At 41.6% G+C, this 20,988-nt stretch overlaps 1 protein-coding gene across 3 annotated transcripts in view; it reads right to left on the bottom strand.

Annotated features, from left to right (window-relative positions):
* The window catches only part of TOX (thymocyte selection associated high mobility group box), a 270,368-nt gene that overhangs the window by 172,679 nt on the left and 76,701 nt on the right, over positions 1-20,988 (bottom strand). The window lies entirely within an intron of this gene.

The raw sequence follows: 20,988 nt of genomic DNA, 5'->3' as shown, positions 1-20,988 counted from the left end.
CAAAACTTACATTTTAAATAGATATTAGCATTTGTATGCATTATAATACTTAAAGACCTATATTCCACTGGAAAAAAAGTTTTTAGTAGACTTGAAATAAGACCCGAGGAAGCACAGCCTTTGTGTAAGATTCCTGTTTCCACTAGTTATTAGCCACAAAAATCCAGGCGAATTATTTAACCTCTGTGGGAATCAGGTAACTCATCTGAAAAAATGGGATAAAAATCATCAACATTCAGGGGCAGTAATTAAAGATTAAGTGAGGCAACATAAATACAGTGCTTGAAGTGGATTCTACATAAAATAGTAAATGGTGACTATCATTATTAATGTTGGGTTTTTAAAAATTATTATCGTTGTTGGTATAATAAAATAGAACACTTTCTTTGTGGCTGTAGTAAACAGCACTGTTTGTTCACTTAGTCCAGCGCTGAAAGGAAGCCAGTGAAATGACCTACACCTGAGATATGCATGATTATATTTTGATTTTATTTTGCAAATTCTGCCAATATTTAAATATTTTCAGAAACTTACTTCGTGTAATCTTAACATGAAAATATCATAAGCGTTTTTTTAAAATTCTACAATAAAAATAAAAATAATTACAGCAAATATTAAGATCCCAGTAACATGTGTTTAAATGTATTAAACAGAGCTAAAAGGAAGGCAGTATTTTCTGTAAATCAGTGACAACTGCTGGTAAATGAGACCTGATACACATTGGTAGGGATTTGATCACATTTTTGCATTTGTTAACTAATAACATCTCATAACTTGGAAAAGTAAAAATGATCACAATAAATTGTAACTACTGAATGCAGCAGAATTCACTTCATAGACAGCCGTCAATCACCTCACTTCTAGGATCTTTTTTTTTTTTTTTAATGAGCATGAAACAATGAGGAAAGACTTGCTAATAATCAAGTTGGTTTCTGGAATGACAGAGACGTGCTCATGGACAGCATTCCTGGCACTGAAACACAGCGTCTCTCGTTTCTCCCCCAGGCACCGCGGTGAGCCCGAAGCCTGCTGACCACCAGCCCCTCGGCCCACGCCGGAGGAGCTGCCCTGGGTGGATTTGCAGCCATTTGTTTAACAGTTTGGACACATGTTTCTTCTCAAATCTTTCTGTTAGAACAGCACACCCAGGGTCTGTACTTCTGAGACCATTATTCTAGGCACAGCCTTTGGCCGCCCTCTGAGCCTCAGTTTGCCCAATGGGCACACAGTTACTGTCTAAAGTGCACCAGGCCACACGCTCTTCCTTACAAGAGACGAGCCGCATGGATTCCAGATGGACGTTCGAGTAAGCCCGGCGACGCGTTTCACTTCCGTTAGAAAACAAACGTTTCTCTGGACATTCGTGTTTTAGATTCACGGTGTCTGTGCTGCTGTCCTTTAGTGAAAGAGGAGGTCTTACACGTAACTCCTAAGCCTCCGGTCTTCGCACATGTACGCGGAAACTTACACTGTGAGACTCCTGACAAGGAACAGAAGAGTTTCGGAAAGCCTGGGTGCTCTTCCCTAACTCACTAAGTCCTATCACTGGCTTTTAAAGTAATCCTGTGCCCTGACGGATTTTCTTCTTTTAGAAAAGGGGCTGCCGTGCTATCATGATGGACGGTTTCCTTGGGGGGTGGGTGGGTTGTAACTGAGTATATGTATTAGACTGGAGTCCTGCAACCCCGTCCCCATTGTCAAGGACTGCTAGACTGCAATCTTATCACGAACAGGTGTCATTTCTTTTCTATACTTTACATTTCTCCCTCAGGGCCTACTGTGTATCTCACCCTCTGATAACATTCATTAAACACTGATGGAATGACTACATACCAGCAACCTTTCTTAAATAATAATATCTAACTTTGGCCTTGGATGCAACCTCAGCCCTTAATTCTTGAGACAGTAACTTTAAATAGATCATTGTAATAAGTTAACTGAAATATAGAATAAATGAGATCTTTTTGTGCACAGACCTCCAGACCAAAAAATAAGTCTTGGCGAACAGAAAAGTCCATGTCAGGGCAGGCATTTTACTTGTGTTTCTACTGCTTAAGGTGCAAGGCCGCCAGGGAACCCCCTCCCCAGCTCCAGAGAGCAGAGACGGCTCTCCTCGCTTAACGTCCACTAGCAATAACTGAGCACAGGCCCGAGCAGAACGCACACTTGCCAACGGACTGACTCATGCTGGGACTGGGCAGCGGGATCCTGGGCTACAGCAGTTCAGAGGGGCTACAAGCCCCTCAGCCTGGCAGCCGGTGCCTGGCGGTCCCGCCCTGGCCGGCCCCCTGCGTCCTCACAGCGCTCCCGACACAAGCCGCTACTTGTCCCGTGCTCTCAGAGCGGCCAGCACCATCACTGCTCCGCAGAAAGTATGGAGTTGTCACCATTCTTTTTCAGTTATGCAACCCTTTTTATTATACTTTGTCATTTGACACAGTTCAGTGAAATTCTTCTTTCTTGAGAAGTCAATTTTACCTACTGGTTCTGTGCCTAAAATAGGTAGAAAAGAGGAGCAACACTTATAAACAGTAAAGCGTGAACTTTTCCGCAGAAGACAACACGCGCACGTTTCACACAGCGCATGGGAGCTGTGAACTAGTTCCTAGAGTTTAGAGCCGTCCATCTCGAGGTGGGAACTAAGCACCTGAATTCTGAGAAAACAGGGCTCTGAAACGTTCGGGCGGGGACAGAAATCAATGAGCCACATTTGAGTAATGATATCTGATTCACGTAACCTGTTCACAATCAAACCACAATTTCGAGAGAAAGAAAATACATTACTGAATAAACCACAGAGCCTCCCCCAATTCTTTCTGGAAACTGTGGGCATTAAGTAGGTAATAAGTACTGAGGTCACAGGACGGGTAATAAGTAAGTCAGTAAGTAAATAAAGCAGTGCTGGCACTTCTGAGCAAACTTGACTAGTCATTCTGCCCACGAAGCTGCATCACATGCTGACGTTACTCAAATATTTTCTAAAGATATTAAACCACAAGGGTAACAACAACGCTGACGTATGGCATGATCGACTTTTGGGAAGTTTGTCTGAGAAGCTGGAGGGTTATCAGCTATGACACTGATAACCTAATTGAGGAAAATATTTCTTAAGAAGGAAGGCCCTAGTTACTTTTAAATATAGCATGACCATTTTTCCATGCACTCATCTTTTACCTGCTTCCCTTCCACCAAATTCAAACTTGAACCCATTGTTTGGACTTTCAAAACAGAGAAAATATACTACAAATTTTTTTTTCATTTTTATAGATTAAAATTATTTCTTTTTATGCTTACCAGTTTCTTTTGTCAACTGAAAACAGCCTGGATGGGAGTGATTTCCATTTTTCTCAGGTCAGTCGGTAAAAGACTGGTTAAACTATCTGGGTACTTGTTTGAATGAGGGGACTATGCTATATTCAGATTTACAAGTCATCTTAATTACCCACAGTCTGAGGTGAATTTGGTAGTGGAATGAAATATCTTAAAGGAATTGTACAGGTTTAAATTGCTTGTGTGACAAGATTCTCAATGGATAAGTGGATAAATGAGAAACAGTGGGAGATCCATTGACTGTATCTAGCTTCTAACAGAAGGGAAAAAAAATCACTCAAACTCTGTCCCATCAGAGGGGTGGACAGGTGGCTCATGTGTTCCTATCTGCCAGGCCTGCCCTGAGTCAGGAGGGACAGCGGTCCATGTGGCAGGCCACAACTAGATGGCCGGCCGCCCCTTCATCTGAAGGTGGGTCCCTCCATATCAGACACAGTTCCCCCGGCCAAGGGTTACTGCTCCAGAAATCACAGGAGACTAAAGGAACAGTCGTAAGTCCTGCAGAGTTCTGCGGGAACGACACATCCCGAGAGAAGTCTCTCAGTGTGGGGACCCCCGCAATGGCAGCAAAACTCCTTATGGTGGTGGTCTTGGGACAATTTCCCCTGGAAAACTCATTGGCCGATCACGCTGTCAGGCTCTAAAGGCGGCCTGGAGACTGTCATTCTAAGTGAAATAAGCCAGAAAGAGAAAGAAAAATACCATATGAGATCACTCATATGTGGAATCTAAAAAAATAAGACAAACGAACTTATTAACAAAACAGAAACAGATTCACAGACATAGAAAACAAACTTATGGTTACCAAGGCTGGGAAGAGGGTGGGAAGGCATAAATTCGGAGTTCGAGATTTGCAGATACTAACTAATATATATAAAATAAACAACAAGTTCATACTGTAGAGCACAGGGAACTATATTCAATACCTTGTAATAGCCTATAATGAAAAAGAATATGAAAAGGAATATATATGTATAAATGAATCACTATGCTGTACACCAGAAACTGACACAACATTGTAAACTGACTATAGTTCAATAAAATATATACATATACCAAGAGGGAAATAAAATATTAAAGGTGGCCTTGAATGTGGCCATTGGTGAGTTTGTTTCTGAACAAAATTTGGCACATGACAAATACTCGGTTAACCTGGATTAAAGCTACGAACAATGCTTTTAGTAAGGGAGCATCAAGGGAAGAGTTGGGTAGGAAGATTGCAGGAGATACTTCACTTCAGTGCCCTTTTTTTTGGCTTACATTTTTAGTTTTTCTTCCTTCCTTCTTTCCCTCCATTCTTTCCTTTCTCCTCTCTTTCCTTCCCTCCTTCATTTATTCATGAATTCTCTCCTTCCTTCCTCTCTTTTCTTTCTTAATGAGAACAAATCTCCTGGGAGCACCCCTTCTCATCTTCCATCTTGAATTCTCTTGGTTCTTTTATCTCCTCTTTTCTTTCCACTCCCTTTCTCTCTAACACATTTTACCTTTTCTCTTTCTTTCCTTCTCCAGGAGGTAGTGGATCCCTTTCTTTTCCAATGCAAGTTCTAGTCTCTGTTTCAAATAAAAAGTGAGTAACTCCCAGCCTGGCACCTTCTGCTGCCATTGACTCTCACCTGCAGCACTGCGCCGGCGAAGGGAGATGTGAAATAGGCAAGGAATATGCAAATGAAATATGTATTTAAAAATCTGACCAGCTGTCAGTAATGTGTAATACAGATTTGGAATAAACGTAGAAGGAGATTGGGATGTCTCCTTCAGAGTTTTTGTTTGATTTGGAAGATTAAAGGACTATAGAGTTTCTATCAGACTTATATTCTTGGCTTTAAAAAACGATCTTCAAAGTTTATGTTTAAGATATAGCAGAATTTATGAGCAATGGCTCTAGCGTTTGGTCTGGATTCACTTCTAGTTCTTCCACTTAAGTAGTTATAAAATCTTGGGCAAGTTACTTAAAATCTAGAAGGCTGAGTTTTCTTATGCATAAAATGAGGATACAAAGAGTACTTAATGAAAGATTATTGCAAATATTAAATGACACAGTGCAAATAAAATGCTAAGTTGCCTTACACTCAAAAAGCAGGCCGTAAATATGTTAGCAATTATTATGACCATTATTATTACTCTATTTCAGAAAGACCTGCAGGGAAGAATTTAAATATTGCAAAAGATAGCTAAAGTGTGTTAGGTGGGAAGCTGCTGAGAAGATACTAAAATACTGCATGTAATTTTGAAGAGGCCAACTTGAAGAAGCCAACTAAACTTGAAATGTAATGTTTGCAAAGGTTTTACTTACACTTACCTCTTCACCTGCCCTAATCAGGCTGGATTCCACCACAGTGCAATGAGTTTTGCTGGGACTGACCCCAGATGTATCACCTGATAGCTGTGTGAGATCATGAAAGCCATTTAACCTTTCTGAATCGCAGTGCTCACAGCCCTCTTTAACAAAACTGGGCTAATCACGCCTACCACACAGAGTCACTGTGAAGAGCAACTGTAATAACACATGTGACATATGATGGGCCAGGTGCTACCAGCCCCATCCACTGCACGAAGGGACAGAAGGACAGTTCTCCTATAGTCACAATCCCTATGGAAAACAAACAGGAGTTAAATGTAAGGACCCGCAGGATTTCTGACAAAGGATCTCTGCACACCTCGTCTCTACTTGTCCCTTCTACTGGCCTCCCGGATAAAGTCCAGGTTGCGGGACGTGTGTGCATTTTCATAGCTGAATCACAATCACAACAGTTGTGATAGTGAGAGAGGGTGTTTCTCATCGTTGCTCTCCAAAACGAAATACTGCCAGCGTCTCTGGGAAAAGAAGTCTGCCTGGATAAAGGAAGAATGCATGGAAACACCATGAAGCTAATTTCAGATACATTGTATTTTAGATCCCCTTTCATGGAACATGTCAGGATTGACAATTACACGTAATTTATCTAAAGACCATAAAGATACAGGTGGTCACTGGACATTATTTAACAAAAGCCAGGATGACAAAGAGACCAAGGATTAGCCTGCCACCAATGAGATTTCAATCCATCAAAAACTCTTTCTCTCGGAGGAAAATCCTGTTTATTTCTATTCTGTCTTCTCAGCACAACGAGCAGCTTTTCTGTGTAGAAGAGTCCCACCCCCACGAACGCCTGCTGAGAACAGCCTGGCTTGTGCTTGTCCTGCGGAGGCTCCAAGCTTTCTGGACAGGGCAGGCTGGGTTGGCACACTCAGCAAATCCTGTTTCAAGTGTCCTGAAATCTTCTTTCTAGTATCTTTATTTGTTCATCGCATCTTTCTTTCAAACTTGGTTAATTTTGATCTGCAGGGTACGTAGCCCTGTCTGGAATTTTGATCAAGGTATTTTGTCTCCCCCATCTCTTCCTATCAGTTTCTTAATTGATAAGATGAAATAATAATAGTAGTAGTAGTAGTAATAATAATAATAATAATAATGCCACCTCTTTTGGGGGTTCACTTGAAGATCAGGTGAGATTATACAGGTAAGCTCCGATCTCGTTTCCTCGTTCACAACAGTACCCTACAACTTAGCTTTTCTGCTGCCACCTCTGAGGCCTATGTTACCCGCTTTCTCTTGCAAACTGCAGTTCAACACAATCACACAATCACAGGTCTTAAAGGAACCCTTTATCTGCACATGGTGATGACAGGAATGCCACAGAGAGGAATTCATTAAAGATCAAGGTGCAGCTGCATATACAACTTCAAGGGGGAGGTAACTCAACTCCAACACGGCTTGATCTCATGTTTTATGGTCAAATCATTCCTGGGCGGAGCGAGGCCATATCGAACCCCACCCCACCCCAACACCCTTGCCTCCTCTCAACAAAATACAGTCCACCTGTTGCTTCTTTAATTTGGCTGTAGGAAAAATGCAGTGATGGAAGGGTCAGGAATTTAATGGTGAATTGAATCAATAGGCAATCTGACATGTGGCCTATTGGCAACTGGAGGGCAGGACTCTAATCCCACGTTTAGTGAAGGGCTGGGGCTGCTCAAGGAGCGGACATTGCAGCAGTAAGTCTGGGGCACACTGGGAATACTGGGAGGGGTGTAGGGGAGGAGCAATTGGACAAGGGAGGCCCAAGGCAGTGGGGTATTTGGAGAATGAGACAGAAGAGATGCTGCGGCCCCCATGGGAATGGACAAGCAGCCACGGAGAAGCTGACCTGCCTGGGGAGAGGCTTCAAGTCTCAGCCACAGGCGTCTCACACAATCACACTTTTTCTTGGAAAAAAAATTAATATTCAATCTAAAAGTCAGAATCAGAATATTATTTTCACTCTAGAGTAAGTAGGCTTCTGAATTATAACTGATGGAATAAAAACACGGAAATTTGTATCGATCCTCATAATTTTATCTTTCATTCATAAACTAGCGATCATGACCACAGCACATGGTAAAGAATCATCTTTGTGCAAACTACCTCACTTTCTCCTTGACTTCGAAAAATACAGAATCATAGGGCGGTCAGGGAGCTCACTGTCTCTCAACTTCACCGAAAGGAAACTGAGACCCAGAGAGTGAAATGCCTGGTCTGGGCATGCTCAGCTGGCCGGCGGAAGCCGGCAGACCCTCCTGTTCCCAGGCGGCATGCTCCTGCTGCGCCCACAGCTGTTCCCACAGGTTAAAAAATACCTTAAAATAAACTGAGTCAGGAAACACTGGTGACAAATAAGTTAAACTTGTGGTTAGTAGGGTGACACACAGTCCTTTGTGACGAGCCGGCAGCTCTAGTTCTGCTGGTGCTTGTAGCTTAAAACCTATCAGCTGCGTGTACATACTGCTTTGTGCGACTGTGGGCAAAGCAATGTTTTCCTAATTCTAGGGTTTCCGTCTTAGAAATGAATAATGTGAAAAAGAAACTGTAACCGTCCGGCATATTCAGAGAGTGCTACTTATTGAGTATTAATGTATAAAACTATTACTGGTATATTGAAAATAAGACTTGTATGATGGTGAAGTTGACAATACGTTACTATTCTGATTCTGTGAGGTACATAAGAAATTAATAAGTTCAGAAACAAAACAATGATAAAAACGGCTAAAGATGTGCTTCACGAAAGTTCCTTCAAGTCTAGACCCCACAAAAAGTTAATGTTGGATGCTTCCCTGTAAAATCACCAAATCCACTTTCTCTCTCGTCACTAATCATCTGAAATTTTCCTGCCATCTACTTTCACCCTGAGCATTGAGCTTTTTTGTTTTGCCCAAGACTCTGGAAGGGAGGAGGAATGGGAGCCTACGTTGACATGTGGGATCTACACCGGAGCTAGAAGTGGAAACACTTTCCGCAGCCAGACAAAGCAATCCGAAATCAAGCCCCTGCTATGTCAAAGCTCGTGGAGAGGAGGTAGAAAAATGCACGGAGGGAAATGCTGATGACCTGTTTAAATATCTTTGTTGCAAGGACAGTGACAGATAGAGAGCAGTTAAGAGTCATCTCGAGTACCAAAATTTCATCTCACTGCTGTATTTATTTTTAGCATTTATTATTATTCATTGGGTGCTTCGAGAATAATGGTGGTGTGAATTATGCATAGCAGAATGGAATGGGGGAACAGTATTTATAATTCTAAATTTACAAACACGAGAGAAATTAGTAATACTACAGTTATCAAAGGAAACAGGCCTAATTAAAGAAATAACTGCTACAAAACCATATGCAACTCAAACCAGAAAAAGACAATTCAAATTTAATGAATGCCTTTAATATTAATTACAGAATTCTTAACAATACATTGGGACAGCTCTCTTGGAGAATTCGGCTTACTGTTTAACAGTTTCTGACTAATTTTATTAACCTGTACATCTGAGAGGATCAACCCCCTCTGGGTTTAATTAGAAGAAAATTCAATTTAAATCTAAATGTCAACAGTGGTTACTAATTATGGCAGGGCCCTGGACGGGACAGCAAGTCTGTAATCAGGCAGTTCCCTGGTAACAATTAACACTTTCTTTCTGACTTATGAGTGCGTTAGGATATTTTAAAATAAACACGATTCAGCATGGGACACTGCTAATATCATGAGCCCCTACTGCTAGGTGCAGACATGCAGAAGAGGATGCCAAATTAAATTACTGAGATTTCTCAAACATATAGCTGAATAATAAGCAGCTACAAAACTAGGTCAGGGTCGAAAAGCTAGAGCTGAATGCCCCTCCCCCAACATGCAAAATAAATACACCCACTATCTCTGAATAGAAATCATTCTTTTGTTATGCCCTTTGTCAAGAATACATTATTGCAAAACGATATTTATTTCCACAATCTTCACAGCTGTGAGCACGGCTGAATTAATCTTACTAGAACTGATTTCATTTGCAATTTCATGATTACGATTATAAAATGTAAATTTATTACTTAAAAAAGAAATGGTTACAAAAGACATAGATTTAAAAAAAAGTTCTTTATCTATTGGTTCGCTTTGCTCGATATACTAATGAAATAAATAGCTGACTAACCCTGAAATAAAAACAAACAGGATAAAAATGATTGTAAAAATGTGAAATGAAAGCTAGGAAAGCAATAAAAAATCAACTCTTTTAACGTAACACATACAGTGATTATGCGGCTCCGAGAAGTTCCAGGACATGCAAATTTTTTCATGGTGAGGCTAAGCTTTAATGGTTTAGTCATTTGAGATTCTTCTATTGCTGCCATTCTTTAAATGTTAGCATTAAAGATAATACAGAAAATATTTGGGTACTACTAATCTTTTTTTTCCCCCAGCTTTCAGTTTTTATGCTCTTAAAAGATAATCTCCAGTAGGCCATTTTCAGACTGTTTAATATTGATGACCTAAATAACAAATTAGTTTAAAGAAATCCATATTTATAAGACCTCAATTTTTAGTGGAATTCAGTCACTAAATTGGTCTCTCCTTGAAATACATTGCTTCTTTTAATCAATATTTAAGTGCCTACTGTGTGCCAAGAACCACAGTGGAGCCAGGGTGCACACAAGAATTCAAAGACAGGCATGGCTGGGTTCAATTATTGTTGGTAAAAATAGTAAAGTCAGGTTTTTGGTAATAACCAGGGCCAAATAAACCATTTATTTTATGCAGTAGCTTTACTGACATAACTCACTTTTCCCCCAAAACTAAAGCGATCCATTTTTTTAAAATACCAATTTAATTTTCCCTGTTTAACACTGAGACTCTTCAGTATACAAACCCAATTAGTATATATTGCATTAAATATATTCAAGTGTCAAAAGTCTACTTGCAGAAAGACCACCGATGGTAACGACGGCTCAACTACGAAATGAACATCCATCGATGGTCATAAGCGCTAATGCTCATAAGAGATGATAGAGCATCTTTAAGCAAATACTAACACGTAAAGCTGCTATTTACCATGTCAACTCCATCGGTAGAGATCATATTTCTATACTAGGATTGCGCCAGTGAGCTTTCTGCATTTGCTCACTTTCCCAGAGCCAAACCGCGAGCCCTGTCACAAGTCATTTATGGTATTCAACTGGACCCAAAGCACCTGCAGAGGAAAGGGCTATTTAAGCTTATGTGACAAAATAAGCTATGTATATATGAATAAATTATTTTTTACTGTATGATTCCTTTCCATTTGCTCTACCTGTCCAAGAGTCTGAGTTTTCAATAAACTGTTTCTGCTTAGGGCTTTCATAGCTCGTAGAGTGAGTCTGGCAGAGCTTTGGGTCATTCTCCCAGCCCTAGTACTACCCATCACTCCTCTAGCAGGAAGGTTAATAACTCTTGGCTGAAGATGTCTCTATTGCTTCTTTACTCTTCGGAGCCACTCACCTTCCACCGAAGGCACCCTTCCTCCTTGAAGAGCCCACATTTCACCTCTGGGAGGCATGATGTCTCCACCAGTCTGCTACCGACAGAGGGCCTGGCTTTCAACAAGCACTCACCAGGCTGGCGTGATGACATTTTGCAAGGAAACCTTTAGTAGGCTGCACTAAACACATCCTGCCTGGCATTGTCATATTGCTTAGTAATTCCACATTTCAATGGAATTTAGAGAGGCCATGCCTATGTAAATTGTGTCTTAGTTTTTTTCCTCTTCCTTTCTTTTCTTTCCTCCTCTCTTCCCTCTCCTCCTCTCTTCCCTCTCCTCCTCTCTTCCCTCTCCCCTTTCCCCACCCCATCTCTTTCCCTCCCTCCCTTTCTTTCATCTTTTTTTAAAATAGTGTTGCACATCCGAGAGGTTTTCGCTAACTCCTTCAGCTTTCTCCAGTATCTTTCAAAATGCTACCTGGGGTACGATATCATCTCCCAGGGGGAGACAGCATAACAAGTGTGCCTTGCTGGTTAACTGTAAAGCTAGGAGGTCTGTTTTAAACGAATACTTAATGACTAGTTTGTCCTTTGCTGGGGGTACCTTCCTTTAAGATCATTTTCAGAGGCACTCCATTATTTAGACACATGTGAGGTGCTAGATCTCTCAGAAGAAAGAAACACGTTCTTTACAACTAAGTAAAGTGAATAAACAAGAACAATGACATTAAATACATGGTACACAACATAATAAGACATATTTCTTACACCAGTTTTACGGTGTAATTTGTCAGGTAATATTATTCTGAATATTGCATTACAAACTCAGAACAGGTGTCTAGAACTATTTTCCTACCCTTTTAAATGTTAACTCTTTCTCTCTGCTTAACTGAAGCTTTAGTTAAGATCTTTTGATAACAAAACGGAAGTTCTGTAACCACAGCTCAATAATAAGGTGAATGGAAAAACAGTTGGTTTCCGTCTCCCTCAACTGCTTACCTTGATGTGTTCAAGTCAAAAAGAGAAAGAGAGAGTGTATGTTCTCCATTATACCAACAACCGCAAAGGCAAACGATAAACACAAAGCACTGTTTTGTTCTCCCTGTTGGTATAAAGTCTTTATTTGCTGAATCTTATGAAAATTTTAATGTTACTTTCAATAAATTTCAAGGCAGGGCTGGATAGATTTATGTTGCCCTGTTCAAATAATGTCTTCAGCCACTAAAATGGTAACGTCTTAAGGAAGGCAACAGTGTTGTTTTATATCTGGTGTCCTATGTGGAAGTCTCACAGTCACTTCCCAGAGAAGCAGATTTGAGCTTTCTGTGGACGAGGGCCCAGGCGAGAAAGAAAACACCGTGTGTCCCAAGTGGGCGTGCCGGCAGGAACAGGGAGCTGGGACAGCTCCAGGAGCTTGCTTTTCCATCCTTCCCCCAACCCCTCACGCTAGCAGTTGAGTTCAGTGATTCAAAAGAGCCCTCATGTTTAATTTTAGAATCAGGAAGACTCTAGAACAGCCCTTCTCAAAGCGGGTTCCACAGCATGATGGGTGGTCACACGTAAACAGGTTAAGTACGCTGGGACATGGCAGGTCACAGAAAGGTCGATGAGCTTTATTGTAACACTTCCCAAGGGCTCTGAGTCAGGCAAAAGGATTCTAACGCCATACAGTCCATGTGCTTTTCTCACCTCTTTACCCTCAAAGGGCTCCTGGAATTGCTTCACTCCTCCGGAGGGACTTCAGAACCTCAGGTGAGCTGAGGCTCCCTGTGGTCTCCCCAGGGGAAGTTCCACAACTGTGGACCAGAAAGTTCTGGCCTTTTCTTCTTGATTTTAAAAACATGTTTGTAGTTAATGCCTTTCTTGCTGAAAATACACACACAAAAAACACAACAAAACGCAGCAAATTTCAGGGTGCCGTCAGCAGTCCCACTGTTATTACTCAAGACTGAGAACAGAATACTACCTTATACTGGGGACTCTGTATTGATCGATAATCTCTATTTAATAGAAATGTTTTCTTAAGTACGTCTTGATTAGTTGTCTCATCGGGACATCTTTTGCTTTACTATTTAAAATCCATTTGATTTTTTAAATATTCAAAATGTAAACATGATGGTATATTTTCTAAAAGTGAGACATAATTACATAGTCTGGAAAAAAGATACACAATAAGTTAATAACCACAGTATCCTTCAGGGCATCAGGCTTTCGGGGATGTGCATTGTTCAATGAAGTTTTTCTGTGCCTTCAGCACTAAAGCCAGGTTATTAGCAAACAACTAAGTGGAACCAAGAAAAATCTACAACCCTGATCTTATCGAAATAATTACAGAACCTTTAATGTCCCACTGGGCACAGAGAGAAAGAATGCAGCAGAGAAAGGAGCATAATGGAAACAGACAGAAGTAGGGCAGACGTTCCACCTTCCACACAGCAGACAGACCACTGTGGCAAGTCGAAGAGAAGACAAAAATGATCACCGAACCAAAAACGAAATTTTGTGTCTCAACTGACAAAACATGAAGGAATTGTACCTAAGTAAAATGAAAATAAATTGTAATTTAATTCTTCTTTTCACATAGAGACATAACTGTTTAGATCAACAAATGTACACTCTGCTGTGTGTGTATACATATATAGCGACATTTACATTTGACTACATAGAATGGAATGTGAGTATGCATAATATATATATTTCTATTTTGGAATAATTACAGATTATTACTTTACTCAGTGGACAGTGTGACTTAATGCCCTACAATCTGGCTATAAAATATTAGTTGACTTGCTATGCAAAATATTTTCCTAATGAACTTTGGCTATATCTCTGCAATGAATCATATTTCTCTCTGCAAGTTTAAATATCAAAGTACACATATAAAATGACTGCATGGCACGTAGTATGTACTCAGTTTGTAAAACGACTGAATGCATAAATGAGTGAACGCAGATCTTGGCCAGGGGTCATTTCTACAAGGGTAGCCTCACCCTGAGCTTAGAAGTCGGTGCTCAGAGTTGTAAGATGCTTTAAGGACTCGCCTTCAAAAACAGCTACTTTGTTGCATAAAGGACACTGGGCCTCCACTCCAAATTTCATTTATACAAAAGGACACACAGTTTTTGTTTTTAACCTGAAAGCTGATGGTCCATGTAGTCGTTCAAGGATCTTCACAATTGGGTACCACCCCAGCTGCAGTCTTTAGTCCTTAGCTCTCACGTGGGACAGACTGAACACTCTGGCGTTCCCATGACTTCCCACCCAGCGGGACACGTGCTCTCCCTCCTGCAGAGATGCTTTCCTCTATCCCCTCGGCCTGTCTACAATGTTCCCTACTTTCTAGGCTCAGCTCCAAGTCAATGTTTCCGCATAGCTTCCAAACCACGCCCACAGCTACAAAACACAAATGTGTGTTAAATGAACACGACAGAGTATTTAAGATTCAATTCCTGTCAAGGCCCTAAAATACCAAGCACTTATCTGTAAAGGCATCAACTAGTCATATATCAGACATCTTAGGATTTCTTTTTAAGTCTCACCTGACAGTGTTACCACACCCTTCGTTAAACAAGCATAGTAAAGTGTATAGCAGACTGTCAACTAGAACCTTCCGATAATTATCAACTGTACTTGCAGTATCGCACTTCACTTAAAGAAGCACCTGCAGGATGCAGTTTGGGTAATACCAATTATTCCTATGCACAAGGGAAGCTTTTCCCTCCAGTAAAAGAGTAGATTTATACAATTTGATTTCTCTAAACAAATGTAACAGCAGAAAATGTATCTAAAACTTTCTAACAAAGGAACAATTCATCCCAACCTTTTTTTTTTCTGTTTAAAAAAAAAACCTATTAAGTCCCAAGGGCCCCTGTGAGTACCGGCTCCTGAAGGCGGGCAGTGGCTCGACCGCGGTGGAAGACTCCTTGGCAGCTAATACATGACTGTTGTCCCTGAAAACACTGCCATCTGTTGTCAGAAAAGAAAGGTCACTTCTGAAATTTTGCCAGGGGGCAGGTTTTCTACAAGCGAAGGAGAAAAAACATCTGAGACTCTTTCTTAACTGAGCAGGTCCTCCTACAGGAGGGAAAGGTCTCCATGGGAACTATAATTTGGAAGGTGTCCAAAGTGCGAAAATAGATTGGTTTTCTCAAACAGCGAAACAGTTCTCTAAAACAAGGTGATCCTTGTCATGGGCAGCTCTTATTAATTACAGTAACTGGTCTACATTTGCACTTTCTTACAAATATATATAGAGAGATACCATCATGATTGAAACTCCAACCATCACACCTGGGTTAATACTATCTGTTTCTTAACTTTTCCTGAAACTTTCCATTAAGTTTTATTAAGTAATAAAAGCTACAATATTCCCCATGGATCCAGAATAGAAGAGAAAGGAGAAAAATCACTGATCTAGTCAGTCTTTATGTAAGAGATTTTAAAAGTCTATATGTAACATGTTATTTTCTGCACAAAGTAATACACATTTCATAAAAAGGCATCATTACAGAAGCTATTTGTCACTTATCCCCCCTCTGAAGTGTCACCATTTTTAATTAGGAAATTTCGGTTGCATCCCGGATTAAATGGAGAAGGTGTTTATGAACCATCATTACATCAATTTAGATTTTCTAAATTAGACTGAATATCTTAACTATGACTTAGAAACTCTAATCAGAAAGTGAAACAGAGTTAAACTTAAATTTAGTGAGTTTTGTGAATTTTACTGGCACGTTTCCAGTTCTTAAACTCATCCATTTTCATTTCTGTTACCCACGATTATCTCCCTAATGCAGGGGGAGGATCAGTGCAGAAAATCCACCCCAAGACTCTATGCCTGGTCTTGTGCTAAGGCTCTGCGGCCATTTAGTCCACATGACAACCCTGTGAGGTTGGCTTCCTGGACTCCACTTACAAACGAAAACTGAGAGAGGTCATGTGTCCACCCTCATTTCCCACGGCTGGTAACAGCGAAGGCGGGATTCAATCCCTGTGCCCCTGGCTCCACCGTCCCTCCCTTTTCTATCCATCACGCTGCCCCGACGCATGCACAATTACACCTGTTCCCAAACTGGGTAAGACTGGTTTCTAGTGTGCGTGCTGGCTCATTTGCTTTTCCTTAAACTATTTCTGCTTCTTGAAACACAGCAACTCATGGTGGGTGAAGGCAAAAGCTAGGCTGTCTAGGTGGAAACAGGTCACCAACGTGACCGATGATTCACACAGAAGAAACAAGCAGGTGAGCGGCCAGGGCTAGGTGTGAACGGCCAGCTGACCTGGGTGCTGTGCCCAGCGGCCTGACTACTGGCTCACTCTGGAGGGCCACTCCCTGCCTCGAGGCGGGACAGCAAGGCCCAGCTCGTGGTGGGGTTTGGAACTGAGGCCTTGACGACACCAGTCTGAGGGGAAAGAAGGAAGTCATCTATGAAAAGCACACACACCATTCCCCACTGGCTGGAAACCAGTTACTTTTGTGAACTCAGACTCCTTTCTCTGACTGTTGTGTTTGAATTACTAAATCTCAGTGGTGTATGACTTCCACTGTGTAATTTTTGAAGTTCATACTAACTAACGATGTTCGGCAAATCTGCTTTGAGATCCCGTTTTGCTGGGAAATGGAAGGCCTCTGAGAAAGCCTTGAGCCCCTAGCTTAGCTCGTGTGTTCAATACCTTCTGAATCATTTTGAGAATCATTTATGAACCTGGTTTAGTACACAGGTAATGTCCTACCATGCCTGTTACTGTGATAACCAGTAATCTTAATGACGGCAGTGCACGGATCCTTCAGCCCCGCATGAACTGTGAAACCACCTGGATAGACTGCTTTCAGTAAAAGCCATTCTACAGGTATCTGTGACTCTGGTTTTTTATTATCTGAGAATCACGTAACAGATTTAAAAAAAAAATGTGTGTATTTCATCCGGTCACTCCCTTAATTTTACAGCTGGAGAAGCCTACCCAAAGGTTAAGGGATTTGCTCAAAGTCCCACCACCACTTACGAAAGAACCCGTCCACAGCTCTTTCCACTAAATTCCAGATAAAAGACCATTTTATTTTTCCACAGTCGAGAAGCTTTGACTATCATAGCACCATGTTAGGTCACCAAGATTTATTTTCTGGGCTTAGAAACTACTGCGAAATTATTAACATTAAATTATTAGTGTCTCAGAACATTGCTTTCCTTATCCTAAACTGGGAGTAATAATATTTACCCCAACGTGGTGTGTTGTTAGGTCAAATAAATGGATAGCTCTCCTAATAAAATATCACACCCCAAAGTGATGACAGCCATTCTGTGGGTCACATGAGCCTGGGTTTGGAAAAAAAAAAAAACAAAGTGGGTCTGAACTCACCAAACTTCTTACTTTCAGTTCAGTTATGGGGAAAATCAGAGAATTCCAAGTTCTGCGTATGAAAGAAGAGTTTACAGTTTTCACTCTAATCAAAAGAGTATGTTAAAGATCCTTATCGGTAAAAGGGAAAACAAGCAACAATAATTTCTGAAAAGAAATAGAAACAACCGTCTGGGACTTTCTGGGGAAAGCCCTCCGTGGCACCCGGCGGCACGTCCCTCTCCCTGTCGCTCACGCCTGAGGTCTCGTCCACTGGTTTACAAGCTTCTTGAGGGCAAGCCCCCAGCTGACAAGCGCCGTAACCTCTGACATGGGAGCAGAATCTCGTCAGTGCTCCTCGACGTGCAGAGACAAGCTGTCTGGATGGCTGGCTTGTATGTGTAGCTCGGAAAGAACCTATCTTTTAAAGCATTGTAAACATTCTGGATGTCAACATTTCTCAGATGAACAATGCAATCATGACTTTATTAAAAAGCTTACTTAGCACAGGTATTTTTTTCCTTGGTAAGTCAGAATGGCTTATTGGAACATAAATGACTATAATCTGCCATAAAGGGATGACAGTCTCAGGGACGACTAAGTACGTGCTGCTCAGTGTCGTACAAATGGCCACAGCCTCCTGTGCTGCTGCAGGCCCGAGGAGTGGCTATTTTTAAAGCAGTTTTTCAGAATCCTACCTACCTAGCAGGTGGTCACATCTTTGTGGTCAGCTGTAGGCCTTCCACTGGTCAACAGCAGCCCTGCTCATAAATGGCTGCTTCTCCACGCTGCGGTCTCGGAAGCCTGGTCACCAGCCCAGCCAGACTGTGCACAGAACGTGAGTCGCAGGTCATCGGGATGCTAGCTCTTCGGGTTGCTACTTTTTAAAAGCTATCTTTTATGTATTTGGCTATCTTCCCCCCATCCCGCCCCGTCCCAAAACAAAGAAAAAAACATGCCTAGCTCTAGAAAATTGGGCCGTTATTATCCTTTAAAATTGAGAGTCACAACTTGTCCAAAGATCCATTTTATTTTAAAAGTAAAAATATTGGGGAGGGTATAGCTCAGTGGTAGAGCACGTGCTTAGCTTGCACGAGGTCCTGGGTTCAACTCCCCAGTACCTCCATTAAAAAATAAATAAATAAAATAAAATAAAATAAATAAATAAACCTAACCCCCCCAAAAAGCTTAATTAAAAAGAATAATAAGTTTAAAAGTAAAAATATTAAAGTGCATATGGATTCCAAAACAAGTCAAACCTGACAAAGTTTTAACAGGACTATTAAAGATTATATTAAAGTGTTTTTTAATATCAACTATTAGCAGAAAACGATGGTAGCCATTGAAATTCTTTTATATTTTGAGGAAGTTCTATCAGCAGAATTCCACCATTTTGAAATTGCACAGATGAGGACTGTATTTTATCTTCATATTCTTTGATATAAAAATATATTTTTTTCTTAGTGGACAAAAGGTTAAGCAACATGATTTTTAGTATTATTTCAGAAAATTTTAATAGGTACATGACAGAGCAGAAAACACACTTGAATGCAGAAAACACACTTGACGTGGATTCAGCAGGCCCAGGAACCAGCCCTGATGGCCCACATTGCAGGCTTGGGCTCTGCGTCTCAGAATGATTTGCATTCTGGTGAGGTGGTTTTAAAGGTCCCTTCCAGGATGAACCTACCTAGTTCTGTTGATTCTGTGTAATTTCTTAAGTGAGACTTCATTACAATATGTATGTGTGTGTTTGGGTTGGGGGCAGTCATCCAAACTAGAAAAGAAATGGCAAGCTTATCCAGCCAATAAATTCGCCAGTTATTTATTTAATTTAATTTGCTAGATATTCGTTAAACATCTACCGTATACTTGGTGTGAGACAAAGGCCCAGTCCCTGCTCCCCAGCGGCTGACCATTACCTAACTGGTAAGGTGACACTCATGCACAAACAAAGCAGCAAAGTTCCCACCTCCTAGCCAGGCACACGGACCTTCATGACGCAAGCCAGCCTACTCTTCTGGTCTCCTCCACAGCCATTCTAACCCTGCAAATGCTGCACTTTAAACGCGCCAATTCAATCGTTCTTGCCAGGGTATCCGGTACACCTCCCCACGCCTTTGCAGGTGCTCTCGTCTGCCATCTTGCCCATGTCCATCCATCTGCTGGTACCACCCTCCTCAAGGACCAGCTCAGCTGTAACCTTCTCAGCCGCTGTCACTGACTCTCCTTCCCCTGCAGGACGACCCGCGCTCCCCCCACGCTTCACACTCATCACTGCTGCTGCGTGCGTTGTGCCGTGGAGGTGCCTCGTGTTCATGTGACCACCCCCCCGAGTGGGAGGACTCCGCAGGGACAGGAACCTTGCTGTGCTCCAATCTAACTTCTAGGACCAGTGAAGTTCCGGGCGTAGGAACAGGGGCTCAACAACGCTGACTGAGTGGAGCGGAACTGACTGTGCCGCAGACATTCAGTACAACGGCTCTACCAAAGTGCACATTTCAAGAGTGAAAAAAAGTGAGACCGAGCTTCTACACATGCTCTCCACTCAGCCGGGCCATCGGTGAGTTCGAGATTTGAGTCACTTCATATTATTTATTCATTCAGTCATCCATTCAACAAAGTAAATGATTCCACACAAGTCAATATTGAAACTGCACAGTGTCTGCATCTACTTTTGAACTGTCCTCTTCCTAGGGTGGTCCCTGGTTTTGCGTCACTGTGATGGCTTACTTCAGAGCGCTGCTGGCTTCTTAGAGGGCACGGTTTTAGCAACCAGCAAAGTCATGAACCAATGGGAAAGCCTGAGGTAAGTGTAAGAAAAGCAACAGAAGAAATTTAGCCAGCCGTGAACAAGAGTATCTCACTTGTTCAACAGCCAAAAAAAAAAAAAAAAAAAAGAGAGGGAGAGAGACAGAGAGAGAGGGTGGAGATTCAGCTGGTCACTGTTCCTGCCCATGTGTGCCTTCACTGTACAGCAGCAGCTGCGGAGCCTGAAAGGTCTTTCAGTCTCATAAATGGGCTATTCTCCTTCAGCAATCTGGGTTTGGATAAGAAAGCTTACAAGGTCTGGAATCCACTCGTATTGTCAGTCTTATAAGCCTGTAACCCTTGGACACCGAGAAATGCAATTAGCAGCACTTGCCATTTGAGTGACACTCAGGTTCCAGGTATCGGACAGAGTGATTCTATCGTTTCACTTTGCAAAGTTTCAAGTTGCCGGAGAGAAGCACATTTCACTTAAGTTCCAATATTTAACAGATGTCTGCTTTCTCCCGCACTTGCTCCAAGAACACCAAATATTTGGATGCAAAATTTCCATGAGAACACGAAGCACTTTAACACAGCTATAGAACTGCTGTAAAAACCCAACAAACAAACAAACAAACAAAACGCAAAGTCCCCGTGGTTAGGCCAGAAGGAAGGCGTGAGGGAAACAGGGGCTGGGGGTGGAAGGTGGGGGCTGACTGCGGAAGGCTTTCCTGATCACAGCAATTCCACCAGCTAATTCCGTGCTCTCGCCTCTGCGCCTCTTTATTTG

This window comes from Vicugna pacos, chromosome 29 (genome assembly GCF_048564905.1).
Source record: "Vicugna pacos chromosome 29, VicPac4, whole genome shotgun sequence".
Classification (NCBI taxonomy): domain Eukaryota; kingdom Metazoa; phylum Chordata; class Mammalia; order Artiodactyla; family Camelidae; genus Vicugna; species Vicugna pacos.
Note: the sequence above shows the minus strand (reverse complement) of the source record. Positions and strands in the feature narration are given on the sequence as shown.